The following is a 14182-nucleotide window of genomic DNA, read 5'->3' as shown; positions in this document are numbered from 1 at the left end:
ATAATGCAATGAACATGATGCATGATTCATCTTAATACTCAGGGATCCAGGTGCAAACAGCAAGCGCACCCTATCATTATACAATCCTTATCACTCATATTTCATCAAAATTAACACAATTTAAAGTATAACTTTTAGGATTCCTTATCATCAAAATCGAGAGTGAATAGTTCTCACTTTCTTGTCCACCACAAATTCCCAAAGCACCACATGCATGAAAATTTTTAAACCAAGTGGAAACATACATCACAATCAATTCAATCATCCATCATCCAAACTAGCAAGTAACCATTTTCATGCAAATCATACCAAATCTAGCACGGTTTTCAAATTCTAAAGTGTAGTTCAATTTTTTTCATATGGTTTGAGTGTCCAAAAATTAATATTTTCCACCACAATTACCTTTTCTTTTTGTGTGACTTCCCTTTATAATTTTACTAACTTTCCTTAAACAAATTTTTTTGAACTTTAAGTACAACATTCTAGTCTTTACATGAAAAATCAAATCTGTCCAGCCTTTCCACTAAATTTCCATCAAGTTAAAAATAGGTAAAACAAAGGAAATTAACATGCAATATCATAGTTTCATCGTCCAAGTGCAGGGGCAACATTTCCAAGTGACATTCAAACTTCCAAGAGAAAATCAAAACACTTAGGGGCTGAAATCAATATGCAATGGCTTCCATTTCACATGCAAATCCATGGTTTATTGGATACAAGGGTCAATCAACATTTCAAACAAAGAATCCAGCCAAATAAAGGTGAATTTGAGGCATGCACAAAGGGATCCAAAGCATTTCATGGTTAAAATTTAACATGCAAGTGAAAGGATATGTTAATCAAGTTTACGGTTCATGGTTTCAAGGAAGAATTATCATTAATTCAAGGATTGCACCAAAGGAACATAAAAATCGAGACATGCACAAGGGAAAATCCACATCAAAGTTTCAAGCTTTTAAGGAACAAAGTTGATTAAAAGTGGAATCAAACTCTTTAAAATGTAACCGAGGCATGCAAACAAGGAAATCCACACACTTTTCAGATAAAATTTAACATGCAAGTTCAGATTTGAAGTTCTTCAAACATGCAGTCCAATATACACTATTTTTCAAAGGGAAAATAAGCAAAAACAGCCAAGAAAGGGACATGCAAACACATCTATGGTGAGAACTCCCCCTTGCCTTGAATGTGTCTAAAATTTGAGAGCAAAAGGAGTTAATCTTGGCTGGTTCTTCAAAAGAAAGGTGCTGGACCGAGAGGATGAGTTTCAAACTTCAATCTTTCTCCTCTTAGTTAGGTTGTCTTCCTTAGTTCTTTGAAGAGAAAAGGGGAAAAGCTTCAAAATGGTTAAGATCAAAGTGAAAAAGGAAGTTTTAGGAGCTTTTGGTGTTAGGCTTCCATGGTTCTTCAAATCAAAGAAGGAAAAGGATGAGAAAGCTTACCTCCTTGAAGGAATGGTCATGGTTTTGAAGAATCAAGCAAGAGAATGCAAGGGTGAAAGCTTGGAGCTCCTTGGCTTGTCTTGAAAGGTTGAGAAAATGAGAACTTTTGAAGGGATTTAGGGAGAGAGGGTCTCAGTTTCTTTGAAAAAAATGGAGAGAATGGGAACTTGAAAGAATTTTGAGAGAAAGAGTGGGAGGCTCATGGTTTTTAGAGTGAAAAAAAGAGAGGAAATAAGGTAGCTTGACCTATTTATATGAAGTGTTAAATTTTCCTTTGCCAAATGTAACTTAATGCTCATGGTTTGGACTTGTGGGACAAGATTCAAATGCCAAAACTGCACAAAATTGATTTGAAGCAATTTGGAAGTGAAATTTGGTGAAAAACTTGAATAATAAGGGTGCCACGGTTTTTGTGCATGAATAGTGAATTCTATTTGCAAACTTGCAAGTTAAGTAAATACATTTTCGCAAGCAAAATGCATGGAGGAATGCGGAGGCTACATGCACACGGTTTGGAGTAGAATATTCCAAGAATTGCACAAAATTCCAAAGGCTAGATTCTAGGCAGCAAATGCATGCAATGTGATTGGCCGACGAAGAATTTGATGTGACGAGATTGACTTTTGAAGGGACATTTGACATAGTGCAAATTTCAAGAAAAGCATTTAATTAAAGTAATCATAATGCCGGCCTTTTAGAAGACAAGACAAGAAAGTTCTGGAATAATTATGTCTACAAATCAGGAGGCAAGAATCTTTTTGCATGAAATTCTAGTGGCCGATACTAGATTTGGAAATCTTTACAGTAATGATTACTAGATTTTGTGAGATTCCGTGCAGAATTTCGATGGCTAAGGAATGATTACAAAATCTTAGCAATGATTACAAAATCTCACATTTGTCAAGGCGGATAATTTTGATTTGACAATTTTTTAAATAAGAAAAACATTTAACTTTTCCGGATAAAATTATCAAGGGCATTGCAGACAGTATAGCTGAACATACTCAAAGAAATCCTTGGACGATATTGAAACCATATATTGCATGCAGTTACCCTAAAATATCGAACTTAGAAATAAATCAATATTCTATCAAAATAAAATAATTTAACCTCTATCTAATTATTCCGATACTAATGAACCAGAATAAGCAAGTAAGTACAATTCAAGGGTCGCTAGCTAAATCAGGAGAATTGGGGCGTTACACATGTCATGATAGCATAAACTAGCTCTGCTCTCTTCACTGCCAGGGTAGATGAATGCATGACTGGCATGAAGGAGCTCAGGATGAAGATGCTCTAGACTTTGGCAAGTGGAAGGAGGTGCTTTGTAGTCAAATTCTTGGGCTGGAGCTTCATGTCAAATTTCCAGTTCTCTCCAGCCTTGCATATTGCTTGAAGGATTGGCTTGTAGTCCTTTTCCTCCAAGTAGCTGAAAGTAGTGTAGTCCAGCTGTCCAGGCCTCTTTTCAGGAAGAGGAATGTTGAGGATCTTCTGGATGTTGGCAGGGTTGAAGTCTATCACCTTGCCTCTGACCATGGAGTGCCTGTAGGGGAAATCATCTCCCTTAACCCTGAAGGCATTGGCATAGAACTCCTGGGAGATGTCCTTCCACCCATGCCCATCACATGTAGTGAACAAATCCCACCCCTTTTTCTGGATTTCCTGCTCAAATTGAGGGTAGGTCCCGTTTTGCAGGTCGAAAGTCCTGTCCTGGACAATGTGTCGCCTGAGAATATTTGCTTTGAAGAAATTCTCATGAGCCAGGGACCTAAATCTGGGATCATGTGCAGGCTGAGGCCTAGATGAAGAAGCAGCAGCTGTCTTGGCCCTTTTGGCCCTGGGTTCATTCTTTCTAGGAGTGTTGGCCATTAATCTACACATAGAAAAAAGAGATAAATGAGTAATAATGCAGATTTAACCATGTAGCAAGAATTGCACACCATTTGGAAATGAAAGAGAGAAAATGCAAGCAATTTACAACACTGTTGCATAAGAAAGTAGCTACTATAATGAATGAAAGTAGTTACTTTGGCAATAAAGCATGACAAAATGCAGAGGTAATATGTGTGCATAATTCCACAGCAAATGTGCATGAATCAGAGAAAATTTGAGGCAAATTAGAGTAGTTCTGCATACAAAAGTAACTACTATGCTAGTTGATAGTAACTACTTTGACAGTGAAAGAGCAGACAGTTAGGCACATGCAGAGTGATCACTATGTAGTGAATTATGCCAGTTTTTGCAATATTGAAATGATAAAAGTGACCACTATGAAAGTGGACACTTTCAGTGAAGTTCAGCAGCAAGAAAATAACATATACACACATAACACTTGCAAATTCAAGCAACAAATTAGGTCCAGTAAAGTGATCACTATATGTTGGCAGGTAACTACTATGACAGCAAAAACAGTTTCAAAATGAAACCCATAATTCATGTGTTTAAAATGCAAAAAAGCACATGTCATATAGTGAATCGTGGTCTCCAAAAGAGGTTTATTTGATGGTCTGGAAAATTTAAACACAGTGTGCATTTGGATTCAACAAACGAATTCCTAACTTCTGAATCAAGCTGTGACATGTAAAATGCAGAGAACAACTATGCATAGGATGAATTCCACTAGATCAGCTAAGGTAAAAAGCATGTGCAGCAACATGGGTCTAATTTCAAATCAAATTTCTAGAATTCAGAACAAGGAGTGAGTGAAAATGTAATTACATGGTGGTGCAACTGAATCAGATCAGCAATGAGTGTATGAAATGAGCAGAACACAATATATTCACAAAGAGTAGTTACTATGAATGTTGATAGTGACTACTCCAGAGCAAAAACACAAATTTACAAGGAAAAATGCAAAGTGATTTCTAATCATGAGAATTGGAATTTCAATGCATAGAAATCACATTCCAGACTAAAATGAACCTAGGGGAAGCAGAATTTCAGCATTACATACAGAGTAATCACTACGAATTATGAAAGTAGCTACCCTAGGGTTCAAGCATGACAATTTGCACGCACAGAATCAAATTAATCACCCTACTAACTTAAATTCATGTAATTATCCCTGCAGAAACTGATTCTAACCAGTAATTTCAACTAAAATTGGTTCTAATAAAAGATCCTGAATTGAAAAAATGAAGAACCCTAACACAGAGAGTGAGGAAGAGGAAATTACCTGGATTGGAGTTCAAATCAAGTGCAAAAGTACAGGGAATTGACGTTCAAATGGAAGGAATTGAATTCGAGGGAGTGGGTGCTCAGGAAATTGGAAGAAGAGTGAAAATTTATCAGAAATGAAGAGTGAGAGTGAACGTGAAAGGGGCCCTATTTATATAAAAATGTTGGGCGTGGTTACTCTCAAGAATCATAGTAGTCACGCACAAGGGTTTTAGCAAAAATGGGGTGCGCATGGTTCTATGAACTTTAATTGTAACTACGCGCATCAAATGTTCAAAAATGGTTTCTATAGTGGTTACTATGAAAGTTCAAAGTGACCACTACAGAGGTGCCCTTCATGTGTATATTCCTAGAGTGCTGCGCTTGGCTACTATGAACTTTCATAGTAGTTACGCGCAGACCAATGAATTTAAAAGCCTTCAAAGTGGTCACTATGGAAATTGAAAGTGAGAACTACAGAGAGTAAAGTCACATACCTTGGTGGAAAGTGACCACTATGGCTTGGGAAAGTGATTACATTCATGGTAAACTTCAAAATTCTTTTTAAAGTGAATGCTTGGTGCCATGGAAATGATTATTCCTCCCTCTCTACTTGGACTTCCATGAATATATGCATAAATTGAGTCCAAATACAACAATTTTTCCTCTACAAAAATTATGAACAAATCATCAATCAAATAATGAGTCAAGTGTTGAACAAAATGTTTGTGCAGCATGAACTAAACAACATGACTAGTAACACAGCTCAAATGAAAGAATGCTTATTAAAATCAAAAGAGAGCTAGAAAGTGCTATGAAAACTGTGAGTTGCCTCTCACAAAGCGCTTCTTTAAAGTCACTAGCTTGACGTTTTATAGAGCTCTCACTCCAAAATAACTAAAGAATCAAGAGCAGCTGGAGGTTGATCTAGGGAAACTTCCTCCACATTAGCCTCAAGTGTACGAATCCCATGGAAAGGCTTTAGGTGATGGCCATTCACTTTAAAAACCTTGTTTGTGGATTCACTTTTTACTTCTACTGCTCCATAGGGAGAAATGGTGGTCACAATGAAAGGTCCGATCCACCTAGATCTGAGTTTTCCAGGCATAAGCTTCAAACGAGAATTGAACAACAAAACCTTTGGACCTATGAAAAACTCCTTCCTTGTTATTTTTCCATCATGAAAGGCCTTTTTTTTCTCCTTATAAATTCTGGAGTTTTCATATGATTCAAGGCGAAGTTCTTCTAATTCTTGCAAGTGCAATTTCCTTTGTTCTCCAGCTTTGTCTATGTCCATATTGCAGGCTCGCACTGCCTAATAAGCACGATGTTCTACTTCTACTGGGAGGTGGCAGGCTTTCCATAGATAATTTTGTAAGGTGACATTCCCAAAGGAGCCTTGTATGCTGTTCTATGAGCCCAAAGAGCATCATCAAGACGCTTGCTCTAGTCTTTCCTATTTGGCTGAACAATCCTTTCCAAAATCTTCTTAATTTCTCTATTGGAGAGCTCAGCCTACCCTTTGGTTTGGGGGTGATAAGGTGTAGATACTTTGTGCACTACTCCATACTTTCTCAGTAGAGTCTTAATGGTTCTATTGTAGAAGTGGGTACCTTGGTCACTAATCAAAGCTTAAGGTACTCCAAACCTACAAAACAAATGAGTACGCACAAAATCTGCAGCTACTCTTGAATCATTAGTTCTTGTGGGCTTAGCCTCTACCCACTTAGAGACATAGTCTACAACAAGCAAAATATATAAGAAACCAAAGGAAGGAGGAAAAGGACCCATGAAGTCTATTCCCCAAACGTCGAATACATCACAGTATAAAATGGATTGTTGAGGCATTTCATGCTTCAAGGTGATTACCCCTCCAGTTCTTTGGCATTTCTTACATGTAGAACATACTTGCCAAGAGTCCTTGAAGATTGTAGGCCAATAAAAACCTGCACCCAGTACTTTCCTTAAAGTCCTTGGGGCCCAAGGTGGCCTCCTACAGTGGATGCATGGCAGAAATGCAAAACTGATGCAGTTTCTTCCTTAGGAACGCACCTCCTAATCATGTGATCACTACAGAACTTCCACAAATAGGGGTCATCCCAGAGGTAATGCTTGGCATCATTCTTGATCTTTTCCTTTTTACTCTTTGGTGCATTTGCTGGAAAAACTCCTGCAACTAAAAATTTACAATATCAGCAAACCATGGCAACTTTGAAGTACACAACTCTAATAGTTACTCATTAGGGAAATCATCTTTTAGAGGAGTGAGTTCAGCGACTCCCTCTATCCTGCTCAAATGATCTACCACCAAATTTTGTGCTCCACTTCTATCCTTTATCTCCACATCAAATTCTTGAAGTCAAAGCATCCACCTTATTAACCTTGACTTCGAATCTATCTTTTTCAAAAGGAACTTAAGAGCAGAATGATCAGTAAACACCACAACTTTTGACACTAGCAAGTATGATCTAAATTTATCCAAAGCAAATACTATGGCCAATAGTTCCTTTTCAGTTGTGGTATAGTTACACTGTGCAAGATCCAAAGTCCTAGATGCATAATAAATGACATATGGATCCTTACCAAACCTCTGTGCTAAGACAACACCCACAGAAAAATTGGATGCATCACACATGAGCTCAAATGGAAGTGTCCAGTTTGGTGGCTGAATGATGGGGGTTGTGGTCAAAGCTGTTTTAAGGCAATCAAATGCCTCTTTGCACTTGGCTCCAAACTTAAAATCAATATCTTTCTGCAGTAACTTGGAGAGAGGAAGGGCTATCTTGGAAAAATCCTTGATAAAGCTCTTGTAGAAACCTGCATGGCCAAGAAATGCACGCACCTCTCGCACACAAGAAGGGTAAGAAAGACATTAAGCTTAGCAGGATCTACCTCAATTCCCTTCTCAGATATTATATGGCCTAAGACTACCCCCTGCCTAACCATAAAATGGCATTTCTCAAAGTTCAGAACAAGGTTAGTCTCTATACATCTTTGTAAAACTCTATCCAAGTTTCCTAAGCATGCAGAAAATGATGACCCATATACAGTGAAGTCATCCATGAATACTTTAATACAATGCTCAACCAAATCAGAAAATATGCTCAACATGCATCTTTAAAATGTACCGGGAGCATTGCAAAGCCCGAATGACATTCTCCTATATGCAAATGTACCAAATGGGCATGTAAAAGTGGTCTTCTCCTGATCCTCAGGAGCTATGCATATTTAAAAATAACCTGAGAATCCATCTAGGAAACAGTAGTGAGACTTACCTGCCAGGCGCTCCAGCATCTGATCTATGAAAGGTAGAGGAAAATGGTCTTTCCTGGTCGCCTGGTTGAGCCTTCTATAATCAATACAGACTCTCCAGCTATTCTGCACTCTAGTGGACAAGAGCTCATCCTTCTCAATCTTCACCACTGTAATCCCTGACTTTTTAGGCATCACCTACACCGGGCTCACCCATGTGCTATCTGATATCGGGTAGATGATGCCTGCCTGGAGTAGTTTGGTGATCTCCTTATTCACCACCTCCAATATGATCAAATTTACCCTTATTTGGGGCTGTCTCACTGGCTTAGATCCTTCTTCCAACAAAATCTGGTGCATGCACAGGGAAAGGTTGATTCCAAGGATGTCAGCTAAGGTCTATTCAATAGCCTTTCTATGCTTTTGAATCACATCAAGCAACTGCTCCTCTTGGTCCTTATCAAGCTTAGTGGATATGATCACAGGGAGCTTCTCACCTGCTTCCAAATAAGCTTATTTTAAATGCTCAGGCAGGGGCTTAAGCTCCAAGGTAGGAGGCTGCTAAAATGAAGGCAGTGCTTTAGCACTTTCATTTGAAATGATTTCTGTAACATTTAAACCACAAGGGTTAGATTCAATTATACTTGCTGTACTCAATGAACCACATTCTATCCCTTTCGATTTTTCAATGTCATTAATGTCAGAAGTTGCAAAATCTAAATCCAGAAAATCAGCAATACAAATATCACACAAAGATGAATTAGTACAATATTCACAAATTTTAGTATCTATGGTATCTACACAATTAGAAAAATCAATGAAGGAGTCTCCTAAAAATTCAACAAAATTATCATCTATCAAGAACATCAATGTGGAAAACTGAATACTCCTCAGGTGAGTGCTTCATAGCATCTAGTATGTTGAAGCGAACCACACTCTCTCCAAACTCCATAGTGAGAGTTTCAGCATGCACATCAATTTTGGTCCTGGCCGTCTTCAAAAATGGCCTCCCTAAGATGATTAGTGCAGCTCCTTTTATTGGCTCTTCTTCTTGCATGTCCAAGATGTAGAATTCAGCAGGAAAGATCAAGTCATTCACTCTCACTAGAACATCCTCCACAAGGCCGACTGGATTAGTGGTGCTCCTATTTGCTAACTGGAAGATGACACCTGTGGGCTACAATGGTCCAAGAGACAAAGATGTGAAGATAGATAAAGGCATAACATTAATAGATGCACCTAAGTCAAGCATGGCATTATCTATCCTATTGTTGCCTATAATGCAGGGAATAGTAAACATCCCTGGATTTTTGCATTTCTCAGGCATGGAAGTTTTCTGCCTCTCAAAAAGGGCTGATACATTCCTCCCCATGTTCACTCTTTGATTGCCCTTTAGCCGCCTTCTATAAGTGCACAAGTCCTTAAGGAATTTGGCGTACTTTGGGATTTGCTTGATAGCATCTAACAAAGGGATATTGACTGCAACCTTTCTGAAAGTATCTAGAATTTCTTTGTCAACCTCCTCTTGCTTCTTGCTGGGCTGAACCATTCTTTGAGGGAAGGGAATAGGAATGGACCTCTCCTCTTTGTCTAACACTTTTGGTTGACATGGTGTGGGCATAGGTGCAGGCTGCTCTTGGCTCTTAATCTCTCCTCCTTCACCTTCTGCAGCTAAAGTGCAACTAGGATCTTTCTCCTTAGGCATTTCTGGATCTTGCATCACCTTACCAGATCTCAAGGTAATAACACTCACATTCTTTGGGTTTGTTACAGTTTGTGCAGGGAGCTTGCTTGAACCTTGAGATTGAAGTTGATTCAGGGATGAAGCAAGTTGACCCATTTGATTCTCCAAGGTCTTAATACTTGCTTGAGTCTGTTATTGGAAAACCTGACTCTGTTGCTGGAAATTAAGATTATTCATAGTGAGTTGCTTCACAAGGTCTTCCAAGGATGACTCACTCTTTTGAGGTGCAGGAGCTAGTGAAGGGGATGCTTGATGGTGCTGTTGAGATGAAGATGATGGATGGTGATGTTGCTGGGCTGAATATGGCTTGCTTTGTCCAGCTTGATATGGTTAGAAATGGTTGTTGGTTGGTTGGTTAGAGCCTTGATGTTGTGCATTTCCTCCCCACCTTAAGTTAGGATGGTTCCTCCAACCGGGATTATATCTATTAGAAGATAAATCCCAGCTTTGTTGTTGTTGCAGCTGCTGAAAAGGAAATTTATTAGCATAAATATTAGGAGCATAAGCTTAAGGATTACCTTTCGAAGATTTAGTTTCTTGCAATGTGGGGCAACTATCAGTGAAGTGATCCGTAGATGAATAAATCCCACAAAGCATGGCTGGAATGGATGGAGGTAGAGGTGTATATGCAGCAGAATTCTTTTGGATGGATGCCAACTCTTTTACCATAGAAGCCAACTCATCTAGCTTATGCTCCAGCTTGTGTGAATCTGAAGTTTGAATTTTATTGACACTCCTGGACATGATGGAATTTTGCCTTGTAGCAAACTGTTGAGAGTTAGCTGCCATATTCTCAATAAGGTTTCTAGCGGCAGCAGAAGTCTTGTCAACTAGGGCTCCCCCACTAGCTGCGTCGATCATGCTCCTATCCATTGGGTGTAAGCCCTCATAGAAGTATTGGATTAGGAGCTGGTCACTTATCTGATGATGGGGGCAGCTAGCACAAAGTCTCTTGAAACGCTCCCAATATTCATACAAACTTTCCCTCTCCAACTGCCTAATACCACATATTTCCTTTCTTATTGAGGAAGCCCTTGAGGCAGGGAAAAAATTTTCCAGGAACAATCTCTTGAGGGTGTCCCAACTTGTAATAGAGCCAGGTGGAAGATAATACAGCCAATCTTTAGCCAAATCCATAAGAGAGAACAGAAAAGCCTTCAATTTCACATGCTCTTCAAGCACACCTTGTGGTCTATTGTAGAGCAAACAATATGAAATTCCTTGAGGTGTTTATGTGGATCTTCACCTGTAAGACCATGAAATTTAGGCAAAAGATGGATTAGGCCAGTTTTAAGAACAAAAGGGACATCCACATCTGGGTATTGGATACGCAAAGTCTGGTAAGTCACGTCCGGTGCGGCAAGCTCGTTAAGTGTCAAGTCATTTTCTACCATTTCTAAAGGTTCAGAATTTAAAGAATGCAGAGAAGAATATATGGAAGATGGAGAAATTGGTGAAGATGGTTCCTCAGTATGTGCAGAGTTTTATCTATTAAGGTTCCTAAGATTCCTATGGAATGTCCTATCAATTTCAGTATCTAGAGGATATAAATCTCCCGGATTTGATCTGGTCATTCATTAGCAATTAGTTATGGAAAATTGAAAAGAAGAAAACTAATGAAGTAGTAAAAATGCAGAAAAATTCAGATGACAATTATGCAGAAAAACTAACATCTAAGTGCAGTAAAATAAAGCATTAACACCAAATAGCAAAAATAGAAAGAAATTGCAAACTATGGAACGAAAATATGCAACACACAAGCACAAATTAAGCAAAATTCTGCAACAAAAATAGAGTAGAGTGCAGCAAACGAAAATGCAGTCTGCCAAACTAAATTGCAGAAGTCAGAATTCATAAAATGCAGAAAACAGCAATTGGTTGTACCTAAATGCAAGATATCTCTACTTACCTATGAAACTACAACTATACTAAAAGTATTCACAATGCAAAAGTTAAAAGAGAATTCACTAAATATGTAGAAAATGAAAATGAAAACATAGCAAAAAAGAATGTTTATGAAAAATCAACACCAATGTTCCCCGGCAATGGCGCCAATTTGATGATGGTGTTTTTCCTTTTGAGTGTTTAAAAGATTTGTCGTAAATCCTCATCAAATTTTAAACAAATTAATGTAGTACTAGGGTTACCCTAGATTGTCTCCCGTGAACATTGGCTATTAATCTTCATTAAACATGTTGAAGGCATTAATTGAACAAACAATTAAAATGGGGGGTTTTGTGGTTTCAAATCAAAATAAAGAGCAATGAGCTAACAAGTTTAATTAATTCAAACAATAGAAAACAGCAATCCTTAGTTCATCCACAAAGATTCTATCCTCATTCCACTCAAGATTTAACATTCATCCTCTCTCCTATCAATTAGGTTAATTTAACAAGCGAAAATCAACCTTATTGTCCCAACGAAATTACGCAATTTGCTAGGCTCTAATCTCTCATCCCAAAGTTACGCAACCTTAGAATTAAACCTAGGATTAAGCAATCCCTAGTTTAGAATCTCCGTAAAATGAATTAGGGTTAATTAAGCAATACTCCCCTCATTCACCATTAATTCAAGTCAAGAGACAAGGAAGAAGTAATTCATGAAAAGAAAGAAATTATATTATCATTAAAATCAAGGAACTCAAGAATCCATGCGAACTTACTAAGGATTACACAAAATTTAGCCCTCCATGGAAATGGGGGTCAAAAAAGCAGTTGAAAAATGCAGAAAACTCATTAACATTAATGTAAAAGCAAGAGAAATGAGAAACCAAACCCTAGGTTGGACCCTTGGCTGTCACCCAAGGTTGCCTTAAGCTCTGGAAAATGTCCTAAATTTAGTAAAGAAGAGAAAAGGTTCAAAAAGTGTAAGAACTCCCTACCCTAATTTGGTAAAAATCTATTTATACTGAAGCTGGCGCCCTCCAAAGTAATTACTTTCATTCTTTCATAGTAAACACGCGCAAAATCAGTTGGGTTTTGCCTCTCTGAAGTGATTACTATGAATGTTTCATAGTAACCATGCGCAGCACTGGGACATTTTGGACTCTCTGAAGTTGTCACTATGAACTTTGATAGGAACTACACGCAGCACCTTCAATTCTGCATGCTCTAGAGTGATTACTATGAACTTTCATAGTAACCACGCGCAGGTTTAGTGGATTCTAGGCTGCTGTAGTTGTCACTTTAAGCTTTGAAAGTGATCACTTTGGTCCCTTTGCTGGAAGTGGCTTGCTATTGGGGATTCCTACCACATTATTCAAATGATCAAAACATGTAAAATAAACAATCTAAATCAATGTAAATTAACCAAAAACTAAGAAACCTATATTATTTAGCCTAATTGGAATATTCATCTTATTTACACTATCTAAGTCTATTCTTTTCTACAAAAAGTAATAAATGATGTATAAAAATTTAGTAAAATGTGGATTCATCAAAGACCATGGAAACTTCTTACCTCTCTCACACTCTTAGGAGTTGGCCATTCTTGAATTGCTTTTATTTTCTCTTTATCTACATGTACTCCACTAGAATTAACCACAAATCCTAAGAAAACAACATGATCCTTACAAAATGTGCACTTTTCCAAATTAGCATACAATTTTTCTTTTCTAAGTACATGCAAAACAGATTTCAAATGATGCAAATGCTCATCCAAATTTTTGCTATATACAAGAATATCATCAAAGTACACAACCATAAATTTTCCTAGAAACTCTCTCAAAACATGGTTCATCAATCTCATGAAAGTACTAGGGGCATTTGTTCCTAGAAACTCTCTCAAAACATGGTTCATCAATCTCATGAAAGTACTAGGGGCATTTGTCAAACCAAATGGCATCACTTTCCACTCATACAAGCCATATTGGTTTTAAAGGTTGTTTTCCACTCATCACCTTCTCTAATTCTAATCTAATTATATCCACTATTCAAATCAATTTTAGAGAAATAACAAGAGTGATGAATCCATATTTTTACTGATATTTTAGCATAATTCTAACACAATTAATAAAAAAAATATATGAAGAAAGCAGAAAAACTCAGAAAAAAAAGAAGGAATTGAAGTTTGTTTACATATGTAGTTATTTTAGCAATTGTAGAAATTTTGCTTAGAAATTAAGTTTTTAATCTTGTTTTTGAAGGAATAAATTGAGCAAGGATCATGGAAATGGAGGCTTGAAGACAAGGAAGAAGAAAGAAGCAAGTCTGGACTCCAAAAACACAAGACCAAGAAAGTGCAGACTGGGCGTGATCACTATTGTCAGTAAAAGTGATCACTCCAAAGTTCAAAGAAGAAGAAAGCCTGGGCGTTATCACTTTTATCAGTAAAAGTGAGCGTTCCAGAGAGCCTTCAACCTGGCGAGTTGCGCGTAATCACTTTTATTGATAAGAGTGATCACGCGCAACGACTTAACCTCTGCATAGTCACTTTTATCAGTAAGAGTGATAGTTCCAGAGAGCCTTCAATATCAGGAAAGTTGCGTGTGGTCACTTTTTCTCATAAAAGTGTTAACGCGCAACCATAAACCTTCTGCGTGGCTACTATTTCTCATAAAAGTGATAACGCGTAAATCTGAGAAATTCTA

At 37.7% G+C, this 14182-nt stretch overlaps 1 non-coding gene and 1 pseudogene across 1 annotated transcript; one reads left to right on the top strand and one right to left on the bottom strand.

The window, feature by feature from the left end:
- The window catches only part of LOC113851955, a 33546-nt pseudogene that overhangs the window by 8803 nt on the left and 10561 nt on the right, over positions 1-14182 (bottom strand).
- On the top strand, positions 10514-10618 carry LOC113853381. The gene has a single exon (XR_003502553.1). It is a non-coding gene; the product is annotated as a small nucleolar RNA R71 (small nucleolar RNA).

This window comes from Abrus precatorius, unplaced genomic scaffold (assembly GCF_003935025.1).
Source record: "Abrus precatorius isolate BTA unplaced genomic scaffold, Abrus_2018 Scaffold10, whole genome shotgun sequence".
NCBI classification, from domain to species: domain Eukaryota; kingdom Viridiplantae; phylum Streptophyta; class Magnoliopsida; order Fabales; family Fabaceae; genus Abrus; species Abrus precatorius.
Note: the sequence above shows the minus strand (reverse complement) of the source record. Positions and strands in the feature narration are given on the sequence as shown.